The sequence below is a fragment of the Pollicipes pollicipes genome, unplaced genomic scaffold (assembly GCF_011947565.3).
Source record: "Pollicipes pollicipes isolate AB1234 unplaced genomic scaffold, Ppol_2.1 Scaffold_3447;HRSCAF=4054_pilon_pilon_pilon, whole genome shotgun sequence".
In the NCBI taxonomy this organism is placed as follows: domain Eukaryota; kingdom Metazoa; phylum Arthropoda; class Thecostraca; order Pollicipedomorpha; family Pollicipedidae; genus Pollicipes; species Pollicipes pollicipes.
The window spans coordinates 15264327-15272399 of NW_023596297.1; the positions used below are offsets into that span (position 1 = coordinate 15264327).

The 8073-nt window shown below is 50.0% G+C and overlaps 1 pseudogene; it reads right to left on the minus strand.

Annotated features, from left to right (window-relative positions):
- Positions 1 to 1129: 1129 nt before the first annotated feature.
- The window catches only part of LOC119092186 (ribosome biogenesis protein BMS1 homolog), a 15687-nt pseudogene continuing 8743 nt past the window's right edge, over positions 1130 to 8073 (minus strand).

Below are 8073 nucleotides of genomic sequence, written 5' to 3' on the forward strand. Positions count from 1 at the left end.
CGGTAGAGTAGCGACTGTTTGCTTCTTCGCGCCTAAAGTCAGTTGGTGAGGTGCCGCCAGAGAGTTTCATCTTAAATGGACGTAACACAACTAAACACATACTTAACCAGGCGCACCACGAATAATTCAGACTAGAAAACAGCTTTCTGGTGTTATTCTCAAGTAGGTCAGATATTTTGAATAGCCTGTTTCCGGCAACTTTTCATCGGAGTTCTTACTCGCCATTAGAAAATCAGGCCTCTGATACATGATCTATGTTTCGTTCATCCGTGTACCCATTACCGAAGCATCTGGTCAGTGAACTGGGCCTCAGCTGCCGTTCTAATTTATTTAACTAATACGTTATATTGCATGGGGCGTTTGCCCCATGCAAACTGATTGTTTGGCATGGGAACGGTGAATCCCACTTCATATTCATTTCCTGATCCTTCCACTTGCAAAAGTTTGAAGTTTTGAGCAACATCAAGATGAGAACAAAGTATTGTTCAGGCAAGTCATATGACGTTATTCCTATAACAAGTGGACGGGCGGTTTTCGAGACCTCAAAGCAGAAGCTACCCCTGCAGGCTAGCACAAACCTCAGAGCTCACAAAAAAATTGTTAATATTTTCCCAGGGCACCCCAGCTCGAGCTTCAAATGACTCACCAGGGACCACCGGTCTCGGAGTCAGCTTCTCTACGCTATTTTTCTGATCCGTAACCCGGTGGTGGCCGTAGATAAACAGAGACGTGTTGAGAACCATGAAGAATAAGTACTCCAGTATTTCTACCAGCAGGATCAGTGCAATGCCGAGGTAGAGAGAGAGAGCACCACCCAGGTTGCTGATCAACGTGTTGTACTAAAAAGGAAGTGGCATTTTGTTAGTTGCAGTTAACCTTGTATCTGATCCAGTCATACACTTGTGTATATCAATGCATCATTGCTCGCTCACTTGACGAGCTTTTAGCAGACAGCGAAGACAAACCGGTCGCAATTTAATTTTACCCGTAAAGAATTAAATCTCAGGACTTCTGGTATGAAAGCTAGAAATGACCTTAGAACGAGGCGAAGCAACCGTGCCCATATTCCTGCTTTTTCCATCCGACACGGTGTGAGTTTTGCGCAACACATGTAAATCGTGCAAATGGACTAAGACGTGCTGAATGCGCATACACGCGGGTAGCACTGACTGCAGGTAGGAGGGCTGTTCTCTGGCACGATGGTATAGGTCAGGCTCTCGATGGCACGCACCGTATAGGTCGGGCTCTCGATGGCACGCACCGTATAGGTCGGGGTCTCGATGGCACGCACCGTATAGGTCGGGCTCTCGATGGCACGCACCGTATAGGTCGGGCTCTCGATGGCACGCACCGTATAGGTCGGGCTCTCGATGGCACGCACCGTATAGGTCGGGCTCTCCTGCACAATGTCACTGCTGATGTCACGGTAGTAGACATTCAGTTTCAAGAACTCGCCCGACCAGCGGACCAACGCCTCGCTGTCCAGGAGGTCACTGTGCGGCACGAAGGCGGTCTTCTTGAGCAGCGTGGTGAGGAAGTTGCCCTGCGGCCATTTGGCGACGGACAGCTGAGGCTGGTGGTTCCATTCTCTGGCGACGGACGCGAGCGGGCCGGTGTCAGCGACCAGCGCACAGCGTGACGGGTCGTCGACAGGAGCAGCGTCCAGTCACCGAACACAAAATTCATGTATTGTAACACTGTTCGCACGTCACGTTTGTCCTCTCTCAGGCAAAGGTAAAGATGTTCAGCGAGCCATTGTATTTACTGGTCCAGTGGCCAGGCAGCCATCAAGTATATCGCCACATCCACGCAAGCGGCGCACGTGTGAACGGTTCGCTGATCCCTACACGTAACAGACACCTGGCAGAATACACGTGTTTGCCATTCCCAGCAATTGCCCGCGCACGGCATACCGAATGCCCTGCCCATCCCGGCTCCAAAACACCGACGGAGTGGTCACGAGCACAAGGTCACGACGAACTGAGTGAAGCTAGACTTCCCAGATCAAGCCCACTGAGTCATTTGTGAATATGAAATCCTCCTTTTTCTACGTCACTTAGTTTGATCTATGCAGGTCAATAAAAGGTCAAAAGTTGGGTACCCCGGCATTTCTTCGTCTATCGCGAAGAAATTCAATAAAATGGGTATCATATTGAACCTTGTTGTGTCCACTTTTGTGAAACGTAAAAAACTCGCTCTCAGCGTCAAAGTTCAAGGTCACACACAATTTGTTACACTGACATTTCTTCGTTGATGAAAAGTGTAACAAAAAGTACCCGTAAAAGGGTGCCATATTTATTTGAAGATAACTAGTGTGTTGCAGATTCATAGATCATGCAATGAGTTTGACCTGGGAAGACTGCCTTTGGAAAACTCAACTCTATACTGAAATGGAATACAAGTACGCCGCTAACTTGACGGACATGAGCACAAGGCTCAAGAGATGGAGGGGGGGGGGGGGGGCAGTGTGCATGGGACCAGTTACGTCACACCACTGCGGAGTCCAACTGGACCGGAGCGTCATAGCAATGCGACGGTGGATGCACAGGGTAATCAGCATGGTTCTCACCTTCAGCGGTGCGGGCAGACGACTACCAGCCCGTTGACGCCGCGTCTTTCACCTTACCACAAGTCATGTGGCTAGGCCAATCACAGCAAGCTAACAGCCGGCACGCACGCAGCTGCCGCGTGGACGGAACTCCAAATTCCAGAATATTTTAGATGTTTCTAACCTCTAAAACCACTCACAGAGACATCAGGAGACCTTGCTCAGCGCCAGTCTCGCCAACACGACCCTTTCTATCTGTGACATGCGCGTACATCGCAACCAACGGCAGCACCAAAGCGCGGGTTTCACCTGGCAATGAAACTCACGAACTAGACCCCGGCGTATTCGTAGCAGTGTGATGCCAGGATCGTGACACGCTCCACACGCAACAGGGGCCTTTGTAAGTATGAGGACCACGGCCCGTTCGTTTCATTATAATGCCAGGGTGATTGTGGGTGCCTTCGTAAGTATGAGAAGCCCGGCCCATTCGTTTCATTAGGATGTGAGGGTGATTGTGGGTGCCTTCGTAAGTATGAGGACTCCGGCCCATTCGTTTCATTATGGTGCCAGGGTGATTGTGGGTGCCTCCGTAAGTATGAGGACTCCGGCCCATTCGCTTCATTATGGTGCCAGGGTGATTGTGGGTGCCGTCGTAAGTATGAGGACTCCGGCCCATTCGTTTCATTATGGTGCCAGGGTGATTGTGGGTGCCGTCGTAAGTATGAGGACTCCGGCCCATTCGTTTCATTATGGTGTGAGGGTGATTGTGGGTGCCTTCGTAAATATGATACGCGCAGGGTTTCTCGCAAAATGCAAGGTAACGTTACGTCACGCTTTATCTTCATCATATGTAATACTTTCTTATGATCCCACAGCCCATTTACACCGTCTTGCCATACGTAAATACCATCGTGTACAATAACCAAAGGCACCTAAATTCATGGATATGTTTTCAGAGGTCAACTAGTTGATTGTCTACTCCGCTGGGGCCATGATGTCAACATGACCACACTCAGCACAGCATACAACGCCGACGACCAGTGCATGGGACGCGCGCGCGTCGCTGCAGCCCGGGCCTGCCCGACACTGGCCGGCGCAGACTGCGGGCTGTCAGACGCTGGTCACCTAACCCTCGGGAGCGCTGATGGCGATAATCGACTGCCACGATCATTGCGGACTCACTCGCAGGCTGCTGAGCAGCCGCACTCCACGGAGCTGGCGTCCATGCTCATGCTTCTCGCCACCGAATCCGTGCAGTTGCTGTCCAGCGCTGCATGCAGAGAGGAGACTGATGAGAGGTCTCACTTCCTTTTCAGTGGACGCCGACGCCGCACCGACCTCGCTGTGTGCCGCCGGCGCGGCCTGACGCCAAGCATGCGCGGAACGCGCGGGTGTCCGGTTTTGGCACCGCGGTAGACGCCGAGGATGCAAGGATGGGTGATTGTCGGGATGGGCATCGTCGGCATTGGCATGGCCGGTCGCTTACGCCGACCAGGACGCTACCTATCGTTTCGTGTTAGAACTGCCGCTTCTGTGCGTAAAGGCGGGATGTCCCTTTGGATACCGCTGCATAGCATCTACTATTGGCATGCTTGATCTTGTACTGCTGCAGTGAACGGGGAAGCCTGAACAGATACGGGTCTCTTGGTGCGGTCAGGGCTTTACAGAGGTACGTGTATCATTGAGCGAATAAGGTGAGTTGATTTGTACGCAACTAATTTGCTAATTTCACCATGTTACGATGAGGCACTTGACGCTGTGCGGAACAACTGATTGATAAGCTCTGTCGGGGCAGTGAAAGTAAGCACTCACAAGATAAAATGAAGGTTCACATATCACGCACTCCCAACTCACGTCATTCTACACATCAGACAACATCGTGCCAAAGATTTATCACACGGGGATCGAGTACCAGGCGATAGGATAAAGACGAAAGCACGACGACGCCATGTATATACACTCACCACCGGCTCCCCCCCCCCCCCCCACAAAGCCCGCTTCGCTTAAGCCGTCGTGATCTGTCCAGCGAAGAAGCCGGTCAGCCCGCTCACAGTTATGGCTGAGATCGCACGCTTCTCCGATGACCTGTCGTTTCCCATGCACGGCGAAGTCTAGCGGGTACAGGATGTGATGGCAGCCGCACGCGCGCACTATATTCAACTGCAGGCAGATCCGTTGACATTCCTGGCGATAGGACACACTGGATTGGGACGGAGCACACCTCGGGATTGGGCCCTTTGGTTGTAGTTGGGGACGTGTAGCCGCGTCATAGCCAGGACGGCGGTCGGGACTGGCCCCGCAATATTGCTCGGCTCCCCCTCGCTTAGACCTCACACTGACTGGACTGGACTGAATAAATAACCTGACCTGACCTGACCTAACCTGACCCCAACTTAGAATGTAAAGTGTATAACATCATTCAGACCAGTGCCGATGTGGGATGGGCCTGGCTATGAACTTTCGGTTCGTTCGGTTGGCTGGAACAAAACTACAGCCCTGTGCTAAATTTAAAAATGCAAGGATGGTGTAGGCAAATGTGGCGTTCAATGGGACAGGCGCAGATCTATCGCACAGTTCCTCCAGAATTTGACTGGCGTGAATCCCAATTTTCCGCGGAAGGCTGTCAACTTTCAAAATGCTGGCAATCCTTTGCTTTTATGACGGACTACACGACCCGGGAGTTTGGGTGGTACGAGGCCGCGAGACTCGGGAGCTACCAACCATCTGTTGAACGCCCTGAGCTCCCTTCCATTTTCTGATTCCGTTCTCCACAGCTCGCGCAAAATGAGGCAGAAGCGACCCTGCGGCACCAATTACCACATGGTCTGAATGGGTTGGTGAGCGCCAGAGATTTTCATGAAGTTGCGGGTTGGGGCAGGTTGGGGCAGACCGGAGGTCCACTGAAACTCACGGGGAGACTGTAGCGTTGCCCGGTGGGGGCGACTGCGCCCGTGTTCTCGTCGACGACGACGGGCTCGACTTCGACCTGCGACCATCGGCGGTAGCAGTTGCTGTGGTATGGATACTCCTGACGGATTATCCCAGACTGCAAGCACCGGCAAACGACGCCCAGTGTTAAAGGGAGTGTCCCACATTTGTATAGGGCCTGGAACTGAAATAGTCATTTGAAGATCACTTGGTGCAGCCCACAGGCCTTATACCTTCTTTGGACACCAAACATTCTAGCTTCTGAGCTATACGCCCGCAAACATGTGCAAACTATTTCGTGCTATTTCAGGGCCATTAGGGCATGCATGATGCTATGGCAACGCCATTAAGATCCTGCCAGCCCATAGACCATGTGGTGTTCAAGGTAAAAAAGAACATCATTATCCAGACGTTCGGATCTGGCGTCCGTGAGCACGATTTCCAAATATAGTTGACGCCAATTGGCTCTCAATCTTTCTTGAGCACGCTGTGTAGGTTGCAATTACGAATCACGTTTTGTGCTGCATCATATTAGAATTTTGACATGGTTCCTAGTTATCACGGAAATAATGAAATAAGTTAAGAGTAGCGCCATAACCGAGAATCTGAATTTGCGTTAACATCTCGTGGATGAAGATGTTAGAACACTACTAGAAGAAACCAAAACACGAGCCCATGACGCTTCTTGGCTCAGCAAGCACTTCCAGCACCGTCTCCGCCATCTCTCAGCGAATTGAAGTGCCACAAGTGAACGCTAGGGTGGCAATTCCGCGCGGCTAGTTTGGCAGCACCCCAACGTCATGCAAACGCTTCATGATACAATCAATGACGTATTAAGGAGCATACAATTTTCTCAATAAAAAAATTGTGTTGTCTAGAGCAATCCTGTCCACTTAAAGTACACCAATAGTTTTAAGAAAACTTATTTCATCATATGTCATGCTCGCTTCAGTACCTTCAAATACAGAACATTCCGTAAATTGTAAAGTGCATTTGCGAGGAGCATTGCGTATATAGATAAGGCAGTATTAGCAGCCTTATTCCTCGTGAGATAACCAGGAGTCATACAAACGTCATACAAATATATTAATAGTCAGTGAGACAGCCTGTCTATCTCTCCTTTCTCCTGGTTATTCTACGGGGAATAAGGCTATTAATGGTCGAACATACATGGAGCATTCCCTTCAACACTGGTTCGGCTCCTGCTTCTGCAGACGTAGAGCCTGAATCGACAAAAACCTGTGTTTTAGTATGCGAATAGTATGAATACGCGGACATCAGGGTCCTAACCCTGTGCATGAAAACACTATTTCGAGTACGATGTAGTGTAGCGGGCGTACCAACAGGATGAATCGCTTAAAAACGAGTGACAGAGGTATCACTTTCTCAAATTGATTGAAGCGCTGAGCCGATAAAGTTGACAAAACCAAGTTATGTCAGCCGATAACCTGCTCCCAATATCTCGTTTCTCCCAGGATCTAGACGTCTCTATTTGCGTCCCGCAGTTAGAACATTTAAAATAAAAATCTTGTTAATTCCAAAGGTTTTGCTCCGGACCATTCACTTCCCATTTCAGCGCAACGTGAAGCTGCGTGTTTGTAAAAGGTTTGGATGGGATGAGAGTTACAGAAAAACATGTAAGTAATTCCAGCATTCTAACAAACGAAAATATTTGCCCTTCATCCTTCATCGAAGGTGGTCTGATGCGCAAGAAGCGTGGTTTTATTTAAGACTGAGCTTGCACGACCTTTTCAACAAACATGTTGCTAACTGGAGAGACAGTATATGGGTAAGGTACCGGCGACCGCACGGTTTCCAATCTGGCTATGTTATGAAGCATCATGTCCAACATTTTGCCACATATTGGTAGTTGGTTAAGCAAGAACGACCTATAATTTGGTGTTTAACGACCTCTGTGTTTCGGGGTGATGAGTAGGGGGTTTTCATGTTCAAAATAATGGAGCTTCGAGATACCAGGAGGCATCGGTTAAGCGACGTTATAAAAAGGCATTGGCTGTATTGAGGAAAGCCGCTTTCTTCGCAAAAGTCGATCAACACACCCCGCATGTTTCTTTCGGTCTGGAATAAACCGCACACAATTTGCCGATTCCATTACTCGATTCCATTCCTTCCATTTCCCATACCTTTGTAGTAAAACCAGATAGAAGATACACCGCAGAACTATACAGAAAATAGTCACGTCTCGCTGGGTAATTTAGTCCCTCCCGATAGCTCATCCAGTTAGAGCGTTTGTTTTCCGATTCACACAGCTGTAGCCGTTGGTTTCGAGTCCCTGTAGACGCTCGCTGTTTTTCCCCGACTGGGATAGCCTGCGGACGGTGGCACTGGCCCCACTAAAGGTAAGGTAACGTTAGAGGGCAGGATGGACCGCGCCGAGCTTCGTGGCACGTTAAGCTTTCGCCGCACATTCTTGCCGTTGGCCCGGAAATTTTATGTACGGTTCAGCGCTCACCAAACGAGGACTGCTTGACATGCGCCCGGGTGGCCGGTTAGATACTCTTCGCTCGAGTGGGGGTTCCATTGGATCCCGCTAAGATCCCGGGAACTAAGAAAGATAGAGGCACCAAATTTATAGG